This window comes from Mauremys reevesii, linkage group 7 (genome assembly GCF_016161935.1).
Source record: "Mauremys reevesii isolate NIE-2019 linkage group 7, ASM1616193v1, whole genome shotgun sequence".
In the NCBI taxonomy this organism is placed as follows: Eukaryota; Metazoa; Chordata; order Testudines; family Geoemydidae; genus Mauremys; species Mauremys reevesii.
In genome coordinates, this window is record NC_052629.1 from 103,112,761 (window position 1) to 103,132,140 (window position 19,380).

Consider the following 19,380-nt stretch of genomic DNA (forward strand, 5'->3'; position numbering starts at 1 on the left):
GTTCCACCAACCAGGTTTCATAAGCCAATACTCAGAAAAGATGCAGCAATGCAGCCATTGTAACTTATGATTCAGCCACACTGTCTTAAATGATGCCTGAAGTCAATCCAGTGGCCAGTTTCTTGTGGACGTTTAAAGGAATGTCATCTTAGACAAGGTGGGTGAACTGATACTTCTATGGGTGGAAGGGAAAGTTTTCAAACATGGCTGCAACATTCCTTTAAGATGTTATTTCTCAGTATGTTATATGCTGAAGAGGACAGAGTCCAGTAGTTAGAGGACAGGATGGGAGGCAGGACTAGGATTTTCCCTTTGGACAACTACTTGTGTCTCAGTTTGTCTGTACATCATGGATAAGGCATGCTAAAGAGTAGCTTTTTCAAGAGTCCCAAAAGAATTACTTGCAATTATCTAGTAAGTTCCTTGAGGCAGGGAGTCTTATCTAGTACTCAACACATTTAACTTTAATTTCCTGCTTTACTAGGAAGAGAGACTTGATTCGCTATTCTGTTTTGATAGTTATTTGGTATATGGCAAACAGCAAGTACTGATGTTGGCATACAAGTTAGAGATACATAGCAGTTCCACCTAATACCAATATACAAATAGTATTCATAAAATTGCATGGGAAAGTCTAAATGTAAACATTAAACTAGCTTAATGGGGGAAGGGGTGTAGGGTGACCAGGTGTCCCAATTTTTAGGAGCCAATATAAGAGACCTATTACCCTCCACCCCATCCAGATTTTTCACACTTGCTATCTGGTCACCCTAAGGGGGTGGGACAGGGGACTGATAGGAAAAAAGCAAGCATGACAACTTGCACACTGGGGGAAAGCTACAGGACAATAGCTTACTTCCAGGCTCCAGTCAGAAATTGCAAGGCTGCTTTGCCAGGCTGGGAGACTAGAGATCAATAGGACAAAGCAGTCGAAAATCCATCTCAGGAGGAGACAGATGCCATAGGTTGTTGTGAGAGACAACAGACTTTAGACTGTTGGCCTATCAGATGATCATCAAGGAGATAGCAAGCAGTAAGTAGATAAAGTAGCCCTGCATACAGGCTGACTTAAGAGCCACTTTCTCCAAAATGCTTTGCTTCTAAATACTATGCTTTAAGAAGTTGGTTTCATTAGTAGACACCACTGTCACAGGGGGAAGAGAATCCTAGGTCCTGGACACAAGTCAGACCTGCCAAGATAAAAATAATTGATGCTCAGGAGGGGACTGCAGCCACAGCCCTGGTGTGGAAATCAGGTGACTGCATATCAAGAGAGACTTCAGTGTGAGGAGGGGAGAAGGATGTACTTGAAGAAACCAGAAGGGAATCAGAGGCGCAGTTAACCCTGTAACCGACACCCAGGATTTGAAGTTTACAAAATTCTTGAGGACAGCACCTGTGATTAGTCTGTCTCAAAGCTGTGAAAGATTTAGAATCAAAATTATACCATTGCTCAATTATACCTTCTGCTGCCCTCCAAATACAGTGTGGGTGGGAGTCAACATTAGATGCACACAAAAGTGTTTAAGTTTTTATTTTAGAGTCAAATATAAAACTGCACTATAGAGCAACAAGTGTGTTATTATTAAGGATATTATGTCAGAGGTCATGGAGGTCTCTGAAAGACAATCCATGACATTTTCCATGCCCAGCCACAGTGGGTGGTAGGTGCTGGAACACCCCCCACCCCCACAAGGCTCATGTTCTCACGCTCCTCCTCCTGCTTGAGCTTTAGTCAGTCCCCAAATCAGCCATGCTTCCCCAATTATTTTTAGTAATAATCAGACAGCAGACAGATATGGGCTTCTGTGAACTTTTGGTTATTGCCTGTGACCTGTCTGACTTTTACTAAAAAAAGTGACAAAATCATAACCTTATGGATTATGGACAAGTGTAAAAGTGAAAGCTTGAAGTATTTGGCAATTTGAAGGACATCGAAAGCTAAAATTGAGCCTAAAGGTTCAAGTCCAATAAGAGTGTTTGCAATCCAGAAAGACAGGGAAAAACCTAGAGATACTGTAAACATTGCAACATTGAACCTGGAAGTGAAATTGACTAGATAGATTTGTCAACCCAAAAAACTAAATAGTGAGACATTAGATTTTAAAAAGCCACCATGTTAAACAGGCAAATTTGCTGGTTTACAGGATAACGTAGGTTGATGTCCCTTTGTCAGGTGGTTTGTTTCTGTACAGGTTGAGTCAGATTGCCAGCTACATTTTTATTTCTTCCTGGCCTTGTGTTTTCCCCTACTGCCATTGCTCCCTCCCTTTGGTGTCCATAGGAACAGTACTTGGCTCACTCTGTTGCACAGCCTGAGATTACAGCATCATGTGTGGGCTCAGCATGTTTAATCACCTGAAACTCCCTCACTGTGGAAGCAAGTGCAGTAAGTCAACCTTGCCTGATATCCAAAATATGTACAACTGTGGTCTTTAGGTTTGTTTAATACCAATACAATTACTCTGTTTGAAAAACCACCATGTAAGATTTTCTTCAGCAAGGGATGTCTATCAGATCAGCACAACTTTTACAGGGGGTTTTCAAGCAAGATTTCAAAGGTCTCAGTCAGTGAGATGGAATATGGCAGAGGCAAAAAGAGTACTTCTACACTGCAGTAAGAGACCCATTGCCCAGGTCAGCTGATTGAAACTTCCAGGGCTAAACATTGCAGTGTAGAGGTTTGGACTTGGTCTGGAGCCCAGACCCAGGCCCCACAACAGGGAGGGCCTCAAGCCTGGCTCCAGCCTGAGCCCAGATGGTCACACGGCAATTTTTAGCCCTGCAGCCTTAGCCCAAGCCAGTTCATCCGGGCTCCAAGCCTCAGTGCCGTGGGGTTTTTAATTGCAGCATAGACATACCCTTGTAAGATTCTTCTCCCATCAGGGAGAGGGGAAGTCTTTGCAATTTTCAGTGGCACTCACACTGCCTGGGTCCTGGCCACCAGTCCAGGGGCTCTGCATTTTAATTTTAAAATGTTTATGCTAAATTTTAAAACCTTATTTACTTTACATACAATAGTTTAGTTATTATAGACTTAGAGACTTCCTAAAGACATTAAAATGTATCACTGGCACGTGAAACCTTAAATTAGAGTGAATAAATGAAGACTCGGCACAGCACTTCTGAAAGGTTGCTGACCCCGGTTTAAATTCACACCATAGCTTATTCTAGTATCACTTGCCCACCTGGACAAGCCCTTAGGAAGGCTGAATCAGGACCAAACACAAATGAGTTTGAGACTGAGCCCTTATCCATCCTTAAGGCTGAATTACAGTTGTCCTCAGAGCATCATTAGGGTCTTGCCTATACTAGTAGGTATTACTACCATGGAAAACAGGATATCCCCTATCCCTTTCTAGATTAGACAAGGCTACAGGAGTGCACCAGGTTTTAACCCTCACCTCCATTTAGTTAGGGTTAGCCAATAGAGTGCTCAACACCACCTGCCATTTTTAGCTATGTCAACACTAGTTTGCCCACTAGAAGAGATTAACTGGTAGCAACAGTGGGAAAATTTTATGGAGTTGAAGACTGATTCTACAGAGACAGAATTAAAGTGGCTTAGATGTTTAACATGTATTTATCTATTGCAAAGGAACTGGATTTCTTTCAAGTTTAGACTCTAGATTTCTTGGGTTTCTAACAGCCTAGTACCTTAAGAGTGGAAGCATGACAAGAAATTTCTATTTAACCTCTATGCTACAAAGGAGAGCCTAGAGGGTCTTTAACCTGTGCTGGCTTGCCCACCAAGTGACATGCATGGGTTGTCTGCCCCCCTCTTAAAGGCTAAAATCCAACTATGGATGACTGGAGAATTAAAGTAGTGAAACCTGACTGAGGGCTGTGGGGGGTGTTCAAGTGAAGAAAAAGGAGAAGGAGAAGTGATTCTTTCAGTTTATGACTCTGGCCTTTGAGTTAAGCAAGCTATTGTTAGCAAAGGCATATCCAATGAGTCTTCAAGGGCTGAGAGCTACAAATACAAATCTGAGTTTTCCCAAGAAAGCCTCAAAAATTAGTATTACAAGACATGGAGATTTCTAATGGTAGAAACTAGACATCAAGAAGAACATTACATTATTTCCAAAGCAAATAAGGTGCTCAGATCCAGTGATGAGCATGGTACACCTAGATAGAAGTGAGGACACTGACTCCTCCTCATCACCTTTAAGTTACTCCTGGTTCTTCTCCCCTCTCAATTACAGGAGGAAGAAGTTTGCCTGGGAAACTAGTAGTGGTTCTTTTCCCTGTACTTGGTGTCTTACTCCACAGACTGGTAGAATCAGAGGTAGATACCACATCCTGATATTAAATTGTCTACCCTTGCTGCATTATGTGTATGTTCTAGGGAAGTCCTGCTCTGGGTCACCTGAACCAGGGGAATTACTGCAGCATGAAGCCACAGAGGAACACTAGGACACTACATTTATTCCAGAAGAGTAATCTTGCATCCTTCAAGGGATCTGGAGGCCAGCTCTACAAAACTGAACCTGCAGCTGCACCAGAAGAGTTCATGGAGCAGAACATTGTTTCAGGACCAGTTACTATGTTGACAGTTAAGGGTATCTGTCCTACTTATTTTTCCTGAAAGCTTTTAGGTTTGGAGCAAGCCAAGGCAACTTAATGTGAAATGGTCACATGACACAAGATTAACAGCTCAAAACAAGGACAATTATAACTTCTTCCTGAAGAGACATCTTTAGCTGCATAGTCATTTACTTGGTACATCAGTTTAATTCTATGCAACTTTACTAGTCTCACCCTACTAGCTCAGGTGCTATAGTAGTGTGCTCCAACACAAGACACCTTGAGGCAAAATGCCTAAATCAAGCATTATATTTAGCTAAATGAGACAATTATCAAGACCCAGCCATAACAGACAGCATCTTGTTCTTAGATGAGAACTAGCAACTACCCATTTCCTTTTCATATTTGATGTTCTCCCTTACAAGTCAAACTCTTATACAAAGATATCCCATCCTATTTAACTGCATCTAAGAACTTGTAGAAGAGATACTACTGACAACAGAAATAGTGTCATCTCATCCCCTCCAAAGCCAAAGAAACCAACCTGTCTAAAGCCAAGTAAAATTTTAAAGCAGTACATTCTGTAAGGTAGTAGTCTGTTATACAGCAGAAAGTGTTTAATGAAGCTTGTGTTACAGAATACCAGGAAGTTATTTTAATTACCCAAATTAAACCTTAGTGTTGGTCAGTTTAGTTTCTTACTGCTTATATTTACAGGCTCAGATCAGCCCCCTCTTAAGTTTATTCACTCAAATCTGGTACTACTAGGAAAACATGGCCACCATTTGTCAGTAGTGGAAAAAAACAGCCTCTACAAAAAACATGTATGCCTATCTCAAATTAGAAGAGGAATGTTTCAGCTATTACTATTAATACTCAATTAAGTATGTGGCATATAATCCAAATCCTAGAGAAAGCTAGAAGTGTAGCTACAGAAAATGTTGAATTAGTCAGAAAGGATCTTCTGCATGGAGACTTGTGGATTCTCTAAGGCCACTGAGCTGACTAAGCTCTGGTTCAAAAAACACTTGCAAGAAGGACTTGAAAACTGTCAAACAGCAATACCATAATGGGCAGATGCCACTAACAGGCTACATGGAGGGCTGCACTCCATTAGGGGGTCCAAGAGGCTGACGATAGGTAGCGTGTGCACGCATACGAGCAAAGTGAAGTGCTAGTAGTGTGCCAGTTTCATCTTCTGGCCCTGTGCCTCCATTATCTTTGGTGAGGCCTGTTACTTGAAAATTTGACTTTTTAGCTACTCACAATGCTGCAGTGTGACAGTAACAACTGCTTTGATGCTTGCACCATTGTCTTTGAGGCAAACTGTTGCCATAAAGAGGTAACCAATGTAAAAAGCACAGCTTTTGTTGCAAGTGTACAGGCAAAAAACAAAACAACTCATTTACCATCCCCAAATAGTTTGTAGGAGGGATTTATGTTGTAGTTTTGTACAAGATTTACTTTAACCTTGTCTTGCTGAATGTATGAAGATTATAATACTAAGAGAATAGCTAGTGCTCCCTAAGAAAAGGTTCCCCAGTGACAAGACCCAAGGTCATGAGATTAGCTATAAACTGATGTTTGTGGCCTTGACAAGTCTTGCTTTCCTCACCATCACTGCAAGTCTGCATTAGCAAAAGGTAAGCTGTTTGCTTGCCTCATGCATGGAACTTCTCATTCCTGGCTGTAGAAGCAATGGAGCAGTCTCACAGGAACACTGGACTAAAACAGCAACAATGACATCACTGAGGCAGATCTGTACTGAGCAGAAAATGTAGCAGCAAACTGAACCTTAAAGAGCTGCTTGCTCAAGAAAGGAACACAAGATCAGCAAGGACATATGAATTAGGGAATATCAAGGAAGATAATCCAACATGTGACAAAAAACATCCTGTCTGTATTTTCTAAGAAGCATATTGGGTTACTGTGTTTGTACCTTGGCTAAAAAACCTAGGTCACGACAAAAAGTTTAGAAATTTATTTGTTCTTCTGTGCTTCTAAGAAGTCATGCTTCCAACTGTTTAAAGATGCCCTATCAGGGCTGCCCTGGGGGGGGGGGGGCAAGTGGGGCAATTTGCCCCAGGCCCCTTGAGCCACTCTGGGTTTTCAGCAGCAGTTCAGCAGCAGGTCCTTCAGTGCAGCAGAAGACTCAGAGCGAGCGAAGGACCTGCAGCTGAAGTGCTGCCAAAGCCTCGGTGTGCATCGCTCAGTGAGTACAAGTGCTGTTGCAAGCAGCAGGAAAAAAGCCATGATCAGCGGCAGCTCTTTTGCTGCCACTTGATTCTTTGGTGGCAATTAAATGGTGGGTCCTTCCCTCCGAGAGGGACCCCTCACTGAATTGCTGCTGAAGACCTGGCCCTGCCCCAGGCCCCCTGAATCCTCTGAGCATCCCTGTGCCCTATTCCAGCATTTAGCTGCAGGACAGTAGTATTTTATCAACTGTGTCAGTGTTAACTATACAGTTAACAGGACCAGACAGGGACATGATCTTTAAGTTGACCAGGTTAATTTAAAATTGTTTGTGAGCTCTATTCTCTAAAGAGGGAAAAATTAAGTTTAGCCTTGACAGAGGCACGCTGCTAAGGGATCATTTTAGAAGACCACACAGATGAAGAGCAAGCTGATATTAATAGTTGACAGTGATTACCAATACAATGTTGTGTTAGAACAGAAGTGCCTGTTCCTCACAAGCTTTGCCTTCAGACAGCTAGATTAGGGCAGTTTTTAACTGTAAAGTCAACATTTGAGGACTAATATTACCACTGGAATGCATGCTATGTTGTCATGCCAATGCAGAGTCTTGTACCTAAACTGCAACTGCTCCAGTGTTTGTCTGCACCATGTTTTCCTCAGTACAGAATACTGAACTTAAGATGCACTTGATGTTTCCTACTTAGGCTGCATAATGAAAGCAAGCTTTTTAGGGAGAGGTGGGAAGAGTGTTACTGTCTGCAAGTCACAGCCCTGAGATTTTTTGACACTAGGAAAGACAATTCTACCACTGGTAATGTGACCCAGTGATAAAACACCAAGTTTTTGCAGGAAAGCCTGAAGTAGAACAGAATCTATATTGTATGTTTATACTATAAGGTATGTCTGCACTACAGAGTCTATGCCAGCATAGCTATGCTGCCACAATATAGACAGTTTATCTATGCTGACTGAAGGGTTTTTTCCCCAGTTGGTGTAAAACCACCATCCTTGAGCAAAAGTAGTTAGATCAGTGGAGGCATTCTTATCTGTGTCTATCCTGGAGGTTAGATCAGTATAGCTCCATCAGCCAGGCAGATATTCCCCCAACCCAGTCATGACCAGTATAGCTATGTTGACTTCAAAATTAAGTGTAGACTAGTCCTGTTTTCTAGGTTTGTCTACAAAAACTGCACCATTTTAACAAAATGAATTCCAAAATGGAATTAAAACTGGTGCACATTTTGTATAGATTAGCCTATAGTCAGAAATGCCAAAGTTTTTTGGCATCTTGCTCCACAGCAATCCACAACCATTCTAGAGGATCAGTAGTTTCTTCATGGCATCCTTTGCCCTATTCCTTAATCTTTAGTTTTAGACCAGGCTTTGTAGGCCACCCACATCAAAATAATTTGTGTCTATCAGAACAACTGCCTCCAATGGAGGTGAAGTAGGCAGTCTTGTGTACACCCTACTTAATGGCATTTTATACTAGTCCAAAGGTAAGACACTAAAGTTTCACAGCATGACATTATGAACACTTGCAAATATTCTGCAGCAACTGTTAATTTTCTAGGAAGAGCCATTCCCCTTTTCCCCAGAAGAGATGTAGAGTCTAATACAAGTTAGAACTTGAAGGCTATCTATAATTTCACACAACAATAGGCTCTCCCCAAAGAGAAGTTTTGCCCATAAATTTGTTCCCCTGACAGGCAAGTCACATAAGCTGCCCACACAGAAGATGTAATCTTGAGCATGAAACTCTTAATAAAACCTGCTACTGAAGTTCAGAGTCCAAAGGCAATCTTGTCCTTGGATATTAGAGTATGGTCCAAAAGCAAATAGACATTAAACTAGAAGCCACTTTGACTTCAAAAAGGAAGCTATGGAGAAGCTAGTTAGGTTTTTATTTCAGAGCTGTTCCAGTGTGACCAATTACATTAGAGTTGGAGTGTTTCAAGCCATGCTTCACAATATCTAGTGTTCTAACTTAAGCGTCTTTGTAGAGTAGTACTCTAGAAAGAACAATTTGTTATATTGTACTTTAAGAGTCTGAGAAGTGTTTGACCTTACTAATTGATTACAATTTCTGAAGATCTTCATATATTAGATTCTGCAGTTGCAGTAGATTACGTGTTGACAAAGCTAAAGGCTGTTGTATGGCTTCATGGCTTAACCCAATCTTGTACCTTTCTGCACTGGAAGTCTGGAATCGCATTAGAATATAACAGCACATGTAGAAGAGAAGTTTGGGATTACATTTTACATGCCTAAGCATTATACTTTCTCATGCTAGGAAAACAAGATACTTTGCATTCTGAACTTGATCCACCAAATCTAGACAAAGTATTAGTAGTTTGTGGATAACAAGTCATGTGTTTTGTCAGCTGCTGAAGTCACAAGGAAGAGACAGAATGTGTGTTCTTCCTGACTATGAGGGCATGGCATAGAACTACTCATTTAAACAGTGATTACATAGTGGTCTACCTACTTTAACCAAACTTCACTCCAACAGAATATTATAAACAAAAGTTAGTATACTCCAGGCAGCCATGCTTAAATGCAGAGGCTAAGATGTAAAGCATTTATCAAATACTAGCTGTCTTGGCTGTAAACAAGAGTTCTAAGTTATTTAAAGCCATAACTTGACAAATGAATTCAGATACCCTAGAAGAGTGGGCTGGGTTATGTACATCTTATTATCCCATCTATGTTTCTTTATCAGGTGCAAGATGTTGACTTTCAATTTGCATAGCACAGAAGAGGTTGGTAGCATTTGGTAACAGTTCACTACTAGACATTATTGCAGTAGCATTGTTAGTGACATGAAAAACTTAGTCTTAAGTCTTTAACCCTTATAGTTCTTGTACAAAAGTAAACCTCCCTCTTGTTTAGGAGGAGTTTGTGCCACCTTGTGTTTTCAGTTTACAGGCAGTTCCTTATGTTATAGCAGCTTTGTTCCACCAGGAAAAGCATTTGAAAAATTATGCAAGCGAAAAAGTTACACACACTGGCCTTTGTTTTATGTCTTACCAAGGCACTTTAAGACTCAGAGTTTTAGAATTAGTGTTTTTACATACACAGCTCCAACTAGCTAGCCTTGAGCTAAAAAGCTTGTAACAAGTCAGTATGATCAGATCTTGTTTTAAGACACAGCTAAACCAATACACTATCTATGCCGGTAGTTAAATGCGAATATCAAGTACTTAAGTCCCTCATTAACTTAGCTTCTATATATTTAAAAAAGTTAAACATTGCTATCATGCTTAATTTACCCCATAAGATACTATCACAGCCTACAGCACTCTAGCATCTAGTTTAATTCTTTCCATCACTGACTCAGTCCTTACACATGCAAAGAAGTTACTTGCACAATAACTGCCAGTCTTTTCAGCTGCCTGTGTTGTCCTGTTAATTGACTAAGGGCAGTCTGCTAGTAAGATAATTATGTCCACTGATTACACTGAGTAATATTTCAAGCAAATGATAAGTATTTCTTTCTGAAGAACACTTAGGGATATTCCTAGCCTCTAGCTACCCCCCACCCCAATCTCTATCCAGAGTCTTTGCAGGAATCTGAGCACAAAATATGTTAGCTCTGTGTGACCAAAAACTTTCCTACCATAAATTTCATCCTCAAGCCTTCATCAACTCTTACTGATTTTCATGTAGACCACAATGCACCTGAACAATACAGACAGCTAGAAAGGCTGAAGGGATAGCCTCTTCCCCCCAAAAAAGAACTACATTTAGCTACAACATCCACATTGATCACAGAAGGTTTATATTCACAGCAATCAGTTTTCTTATTAATGATTCTTAATTAATGAGGCATTAAGAAAGCTTCATTGTTACACAAGAAGGCTGAGAGAAATAGAAATCCCTAAGCCTGTCTCAGTCCTTATACACGCCACCTCTGTCAGCCCCACAACGCCTAGCTCAATGAGTTCTCAATCATGCAAATCCCACTATTAGGGAAGAGCCCCTTTCTCTGGCACAGCATGAGACACAAAGGAACAAGCTTCCGGGTCTATCAACACCCCCCCCCCTTAGTGCCTGCAGCTGGGAAGAGAAGCCCCCCCGCCTCACAGGCGCGCTCCCCCTCCTACTCCAACAAGGGAGGAGCCCCGCTGCCACCTCCTCCCGGAGCCCCTCCTCTCGCTTTAGTGCTAGATATCGGGATCTACTGCCTCCCCCTCCTGAGAGAGGGTAGGGTGGAGCCGGCTGCCTTCCCCCCAGCCTCAGAAGACGGGAGGGAGGGAGCAGCTGCTGCCCCCCGCGCGCTCCGATTCGGGAGAGCGAGCTCCGCTACCTCCTTCGCTCCCAGCGCCGGGCCTACGTTCCCGGCCCGAGCGAAACACGGCCCCCAACACAAACCCCGGCGAGAGCCCGCTGCCTCCGCCCAGCCTCAGCCCCCCCGGACCGCTCCCAAGAGGAGAACCTCCCCCCCACACAAAGCCCCGAGGGGAGAGGGGGGGAGCAGGCCGCGGCCCTCGGCCCACCTCCCCGCCCGGAAAGAAGAGAGCCCGCCGGCGCCGACCCCGCCAGCTCGGCCACTCACCGCGCTCGGTATCCCCACGGCACCTGCTCCAAGCCTCGCTAGCTCCTCTGCGCCCGTCGGCTCCGCTTTAATGGGGCCAACCAGCCTCCCCGCTTTCACTTCCGCCTCTCCCTCGCCAGCTTCCGGTCACGGGACCATCCGGCGCTGCGACGTCAGCACGCACGGGATAGGCCCTGGGGCAGTCTCCAGCTGGACCCGCGTCACATGTACAAGCACGCTCGCCCTGGCGTCACCGGGGTGGCCATCTTGGATTCCAGGCCCAGGTGTGGAGCGTCCGAGCCAGCCCCGCTCTCGGCCCGTTGTTGTGTCACGTGTTGTGTCACGTACATGGGCCCGGCCCAGTGGCCCGCTGCGAGCAGCCCCGCAGGGCACAGGGTTCCTCGGCCCTCATGGAAGAGCAGAGGGTGCAGCTTTTGCAAGGGCCTGGGGGAAACTGAGGGCACAGCTACAGGGGTGCAGTCACACCACCATAGCGATAGTGGTATCCCTGCCCATGTGGCTGTACCCCAAAATGTGTCCACCGGGCAGGAGTTACACTGCATAACTTGGGCAGTACCAGCATGCTGGTAAATTTACCCATATTGCCACACTTTCAGTCTTTATGGTTAAAGGCACACTAGAAATACCATGTTAGGATGACCAGATATCCTGATTTTATAGGGACAGTCCTGTTTTTTAGGTCTTTTTCTTATATAGGTTCCTATTTCCCCCCCCCCCCCCCCACACACACACATATAAACACAGATTTTTTCACACTGGCTGTCTGGTCACCCTACCATGGATAGATGAGTGACCAGGCAGATAAGTGGGATAGAAAAGATGGATAAGGACAGATACAATGGATAAAATAGATAAATCCACACCAGTGTTAATTACTTTGATCACTTGCTTTTCATTACATCCCATCGCTCATACTTTGTATACTTCTGTTAGTCTATAAGGTGCCACAGGATTCTTTACTGCTTCTACAGAACCAGACTAACACGGCTACCCCTCTGATACTTTGTATGTAGTTCGCTATATAGGTTCAGATCTAGGTTTATGTGAGAATGGGATCTTACAGACTGACCTAGCCCACTGCAGTTTACACAAGTCTTAATGTTGACTGCAATAGCAGCTGGATCAGCTTTTTAGAGCAGAGGATGGGGAGGCAGGACACTAGATTCGATCCCTGACATGTGAGATTGTGCAAGATCTTCTACCTCCTCTGTGCCTCAATTACTCCATCTATTGAATGGTGTTAATTATACTGACCCTTCTCACGGGGTCGTGATTTTTAATTTATTAATGGTTATAACGTGCTTTCAGATTATTGGATGGAAAGTGCTGGACAATGTGTTAATTATTATGATGATGCTTCATTGAACGAAAGAAGAAGGACTTAGGGAAAAGCTCAAGAACAGAACTCATGAAGTTTCATCACTGCTTTGGCCGTGTTGCTCGTACCATCCTCTCTGTGCAGCTTAATTACCACAGGGTCCAGACATGCAGTGGCTACAGCATCAAACTGGGGCACAGCATTCAACGTCTCCACCTGTATGTTTCCTGAAAAAATACCATTAAATGTTGGGTGGGCAAAGAACAGACATTACTGACAGGCTATAAGGTGCTGCTCTGCCCACTTCTAAAGGTTCCTTTTTCTGTACAGTACTAAGAGGAGCCAGTTTCAGTGTTTGAAAATTCCGCCTTCTGTGGAGCACAGGGGTTCTGGCAAAAGTGCAACACGTTTATTTTAAATGGGATATTTTTCTTATGCATCGTTAGAGAAAACCTAACACAAGGTTGGGATGTTACTTTATTTCTTCCTTTGCACAACCAGCAGCTGTGCCATGCAATATTCTCTCATCGTAGTTTGCTAATCCCTACAGGTAATGCTTTCGCTCATCAGACTAACATGGCCCAATCCTGCTCCCACTGAAGTGAATGGGAATTTTGTTATTGAGCAGGATATGGAGCTGTATATGTAAGAGCCACAGCTTGTTGCAAACATCATAGTTAAATTGAAAGATAGAAAAATCAAAGAAGAAAGATGTAACTATAAAGAGATGCAGGTATGGATTGAAGCCTCATGATTATTCTATCTGCATCATATTGACACACCTATCAATGAAATGAAAACAAGCGTAGGCTAAAATAAAAAGTGGAATGCAGTGGAAACCCTGATAAGGTGACTGGCCAGCATAAATAGTTTTCATTGCCTATTAGGAAGTCGGTATTTCTTGACGGACCAGTTTGGTTGAGAATAAACAAAATCAAAACCTTAAAAATTGGATCATTTTGAAACCAAATGTCAGTTGTTTCCAGGTTAAAATGTTACTGGGGAAATCAGTAGTCTCACAGGTGCTAGTGGATTTGTGTCCCTTTTCATAATTGCCTGACTTCTGGTTGTCAGTTTCACCAAGATAATACACATCAACACACTCCATACACATTAGGAAATAAGAATCCCCCCATCCTTGTCCTGTTCCTCGTGACAAACAATCCAACCTGCCTACTCCAACTAAATACAGTAGTATGTGAGATACCTTGTAATGCCTCCTTCCATTGCTTTTGTTTCAACATGGCCCCTCCTTTTTCCTGCTATACAAGATAGTTCATTCTCTCCATTGTATCAATGCAAATAAGAGTAAATGTATCAATACAACCCTATTTATGTAAACCAGACAATGTAGACAATGTGGTATTTTTTCTTGGATGAACGCATGTGTTACGGAATGCACCCCTGTATTCATACAAAATCTTTGTACAAAATATGCCTTGTAAAGTATCATTTGAAAACCAATAACTTGCTGGTCAATAATATGGCAAAATATATGTAACAACATTATATGTAAAATTATGAACATAAGATGAAATCACAACTGAAGTGTGTTTACCAGACAAGTCTGGGAAGTAGGTAAACCTGTTTCTCAAAGACAAAGAACAAGTTTGTCTAGTTAGGTGTCATCAAAGCTTATGGGCCGTCACTTATCAAGTGGCCATTCTTTGGCATTGAAGGGACGTAAGGCAAGAGACAAACAGAGCTGCAACTTAGCAAACAGAGGTGAACAGCAACAACATAACATCTCTTCTCCTCCCAGACTCCATATCTCCTTGTCCTGAGCTGAAAATAATTTTATCTAGGGGTCACTCTCAGGAAAATGCATTTCAAAGGGTGAGTGAACTATAAAAGTGAGGGGCAAAAACACCCTGAGTTATCTCTCCCTGTCCATTTCTCTTTTTGCAACTAAGATGACAAAAGAAACAGCTGTTGGACCTCGGGAGTAGATCCAGACCTTAATTTTGGTCATGAATGCTACTGAAAAACTTGTGGTAAGAATTCCACCCTGACCCAAGTCTAGTTGGTTAAGTTTAGTAACAGGAAGTATTTTATCTTTAATTTTTCTTGTAACCATTTCTGACCACAAAGCTTCATTACTTGTAGTCACTTAAAATCTTATCTTATTTTGTTAAATACACTTGTTTTATTATTTAATCAAAACAATCCCAGTGTTGTGAACTGTATGGGTAAGTTCATTTAAAAGGAGCAAGTTGTATCTTGATCCCTGTAGAAGGGCAAGAGACAGAATATATATGGTCTGTCCACCACAGGTCTGGACAGTACAGAACATATGTTTTTTGGGGAAAATCCAGGACTGGGTGTGTGTTGGGGTTATCCTGCAGGTGGTAACCAAGACCGGTGGAAGCCAGCGTGTGACTGACACGTGTTGACAGCCTGCAGCTATTGACAGACACTCAAGGTGTTACCTGCCTGCTGGCAGGCTGTTTATGAGCTACCCAGGTGGAATCTACAGCAGTAAAGCATTGTGAGGCACCGCAGGTTGCAGGGGAGATGGTGACAGCCCTTCACTGGTCTGGATTGCACCCTGGAATGTCATAGCATATTAGAACATATTCAATGTTTTAATAGATGAATCAGCAGAAAAGTCCATCTAAATCTAATCTTATTTCAATATAATGGATCCAGTCCCTGTTGTATCTTGAATTCCAACTCATGACATGGTATTGCACCTTCAGTTGGGGCTTTTGGCTGTAAATCTCTCAAATTCTCAATGGTGCCTGCATTTATAATGCACTTTTCATCTTAATATTCACTTTACAAATATTAAATAATTATTGTTTGTATAAATTGTTTATTAACTTTAAAATAGATCTCTACAAAAAACTACAACTAGATATTCAGGCAATGCTAGATAGCATGAAGCTACAGTTTAGGGGCATTCCACAGTTAACCTGCACTCCCTGCTTAGGGACAGATCTTAATGGTCCAATTCTGGACCCTAGTTCTATAACACAGTCTGAATGTTCAAAGTTCAGAGGATTACAAAGATGCTGGCCTACAGTTAGCCCATGTCTGGGCACATGCTACATATTTTATTAAAAGACTGGACTAATTCTGTTCATTTTCATTTTTTTTTCTCCAGAGCACATTAATCCACTCCCTACAAATGGCTGCAATCCTTTGCTCCAGTACATCACTGAATAGCTCCTCAAGAATTTCCCTGGGTGTTTAGCCTGACCTACCGAGAAGGAAGAGACAGACTTGTGGATTGTGAATGTTGGGAATATTCAGCACCGGCTATAAAAAGATTTAACTGTTCTCAATGAAACCTCACTCCCCTCCTCCAAATCCCTCCTTAAGACTCACTTATCTTGACTAGCTTTCCAATGCTAATCTCAATTCCATCACCTCTTCCTTCTGACTGACTTCCTCAAACTAACATTATATTTTAACTTACTGAAAAAAAAAGAGAAAAAAAAAGAGGAAGCAACAAGATGCGAACACAAGATTTTTGTAACTCTGGAGTAGTCTAGTTTTCTCCCGACACAACCCTTTATTTGTCATTCTTTGATTCATTTTGGCTAATCGAAGCTGTGACCTCACTAGCATATTTCTTTAAACTCTTCCATTGTTGCATTACCACTTATGCAATTCCACCGGTGGAAGCTACTGTAGGTTGATCACCTGCCTTTTCACCACCGTATTGTCTAACCCCTGCTTGCAGTATGAATGCTGAGCTAGTGATCAGCACTAGTGCTTTCACTGTGGCTACCATCAATGGATCTACACTGGTACTACAACAATGGCAGATTTAAGTGAAATGCCTGTGTACACAAGGCTTTAGGGTCTGGGCTAGTGTGGTTTTGAGTACTTATTGCAAGGTGTACAATGCCCTCAATTCCAATTGACTTCTATAGCAGTGAGAGTTCTGAGTACCTCACAGGGGCTGCTTACAACCTGTACACCTCAGTTTCTGTCTTCTCGATTTGTCTGAAAAATTCATGACCATCTATCCTGCTGTATGGATACTAATAACAACAGCATATCCTCCCTTCTGGTATAAGTTCGATGCTTGTTACATTTCTCATTGCGGTCTTTATTGCTTGTGTCATATGTTCTGTATTCATGGAAGCTCTCTGGATTTGTTCACAGGTATCTGACCACTTGTCATTAAGTATATACTCTTCTTAAATCCCTCACTCACTTAATATTTTTTCATCCTAACCCTTAATGTTTCCCTATCAGAAATGAATTACTGCTGGGTGATGGTTACTTTGGAGAGTATCTACTCCAAAGGATTGAAAATTTGGCGCATCAGAGATTCTCAGTTTAGTTTCTTCTTCTAGGAAATGTCCTAACAGTAAGAACTTAAAGAAGTGAGTTTGGGGGATATTAAATTGTTCTCCAATGGCATTACACTGACAAAGTCTGAATCCTAAGATCTTTCCACTGTCTAAAAAAAAATTCCCTGGAAAATTTGAGAAAATGGTATTATATTCTTAATAATGATTAGTGCTTGAGCACTTGACACCAAATACTGACAGCAGTTCTTATTCATGTTTCTGTTAATGTAGAGGGAGTGTGATAGAGTGAGGAAGGGATTGTTAGCTGATAGAAAGGGGAAAGAGTATACTTTCCTAAGGGGAGCTGCTGGCTGCTCAGTGTATCAAAATCAGGCCACTTATTCAGGAGCCTAAATATGGACTTAGAAACCTAAATTTGGCTCCTCCTTTTGAAGCTCCTGCCTGTCAATTCTAAATTTCTCTGAGCAAACCAAATACCCAAACATTTATACTTACCTGACCTCCATCTCAGTGGCATTTACACAGAAGAGTCTCTACTGACTGGAATAACTGATTTTAAGGAGTCTGTGTAGTATCTAAAAGAGAGCATTTAACATATAAGAGTCTGTAATCAGCATATAGTGAAATTATGAGGCTTAGATTTCCCAGTGCAACACGTTCTGTGATGATTTCCTGTCTTACACTCTCTTGTGTGCCACAGGTTTTAGTAATACAGCAAATTAGGGTGAAAGAATTACACCCTTCCTTTACACCTCATGCTGAATATTAGATAATTAATCTTTACAAGTGCCTAGGGGCTACTTTACAAATGGGGAAACAGAGACACAGAGAGGTGAAGTAACTTGCCTGAGGTCACACATTGAGTCAGTGGCAATGTCAGAATTAGAATCTCGGAGTTCCTAGACCACATCTATCTAAATATAGACTCTATGAAAAACTGTATATAAATACAGGAAGTCATCCAGGTAAGTACACAGGGAGGTATTTGATATAGTGTATTTGTAGAGATTATTACAAAATGTGTATGCAATAAACATGTAAGTAGGTGATGCTTTTATAAACATAGTAAAGGGCATTCTTTTTCAGTAAAGTGTTTGCTATTGCAGCAGGTAACCTATGTAGTAGATTCTGCCTGTTATTGTTATATAGCACTGTAAGCAGACATGATCTTTACAAAGTACATATTTGTTCAAATTCTACATGATGGGGACCAGATAAGTAGATAGATAACACAGAGATAATGTGCCAAATCCTTGCCCCAAAGAACTTACAGTCCAACAGCTCAAATGGGTACAAGACGGGCCAAGATAATATGGTCAGATAGTACATACTGGAAAACAGAAAAGCATGTGGCCATTGTGACTGAAATGCTTTGTGTGATGGGTGGTTGTGTCATGTTGCTATTGCACCCAAAATGTTTTGTGTGGCAAGTGGAATAGTTGCATCGCCACTCTTAACTGGAATGTTTCCTGAACCAGGTGGATTGTGTCATGGTGCTATTGTACCCTGAATGCTTCATGTGACAGCTGCATTGTGCTATGTGACCACTGTAAATTGAATCTTTCATGGGACAAGTGGACTTTGTCATGTTGCTATTCCTTAATAACAGTATTGATTTTGTCATGTTGAAGTCAGTGGGAATTGCTAGCACAATTTAACCCCCCATACTCAAAATACCTTTCCAATAGGTTCAGCAAGGAGAGAGAGGCTGCAATTACATGCCGTTTGGCCATGCATACGTGCCCAATACCTATCTGCCACTGCTATACTCCAATGTTTCTCAACCTTTTCAGGTTGTTCACAACTGATACAAAGTCAAAAATGTTCACAACCCCCTTACATTTGCTATAAAAGAAAGAGCAAATAAGGTGTCAGTGATAATAATGATAAGCTTGTGTCATTTATTTGCGTGTGTGTTTCGAAAGGTTGAAAAAGATTACTTGGTCTTAAAGGGAACTCACTACTGAAGGTAACTCAAGAGCGTGCGGGGACTTCCGGGGTAGGGGTGAGATTTTCTTTGCTTTAGTTTGTAATACATTTTTCAGTGCCTTATTGATTCCTCCCTGATTGCTTTTATATCCCCCCGTGAGGTCATGACCCACTACTTCAGAAACACTGATCTACCAAGTTGAAGTGATGCTCTTTGAAAAGATGCTGACTTATTAAAAAGATCTGTTAAAGGTGATCTGTAAAGCTTCAGTTACTACATGTTAAAACTGTAGTTTATGGTTCCAAATTGCTGACAAAAATCAATGTGTACATTGAAAATTATACTTCTTTGTTCTCCCTGTTCATTTGGGTGGAGAGATATCCCCTAGGGCAGTGGTTCCCAAACTTGTTCCGCCACTTGTGCAGGGAAAGCCCCTGGCGGGCCAGGCTGGTTTGTGTACCTGCCGTGTCTGTAGGTTCGGCTGACTGCGGTTCGCTGTTCCAGGCCAACGGGAGCTGCTGGAAGTGGTGCGGACCGAGGGACATTTTGTGAACACAAACTTCACAAAATACATCCATCATCA

General features: G+C 42.0%; 1 protein-coding gene and 1 long non-coding RNA gene across 3 annotated transcripts in view; one reads left to right on the forward strand and one right to left on the reverse strand.

Moving 5' to 3' along the window:
* The window catches only part of RAB7A (RAB7A, member RAS oncogene family), a 29,760-nt gene extending 18,335 nt beyond the window's left edge, over window positions 1-11,425 (reverse strand). The window contains exon 1 of the mRNA XM_039546526.1: window positions 11,282-11,425. The gene's annotated coding sequence lies outside the window, so the exon portion shown is untranslated. The remainder of the gene's footprint in view (window positions 1-11,281) is intronic.
* Window positions 11,426-11,627: 202 nt separating this feature from the next.
* Window positions 11,628-17,266, forward strand: LOC120409089. Of its 2 annotated transcripts, XR_005601113.1 has the most exons (3): window positions 11,628-11,847; window positions 12,590-12,817; window positions 15,706-17,266. It is a non-coding gene; the product is annotated as an uncharacterized LOC120409089 (long non-coding RNA). The 2 variants fall into 2 exon arrangements; XR_005601114.1 differs by lacking the exon at window positions 15,706-17,266 and having other exon boundaries at window positions 12,590-12,931.
* The last annotated feature ends 2,114 nt before the right edge of the window (window positions 17,267-19,380 follow it).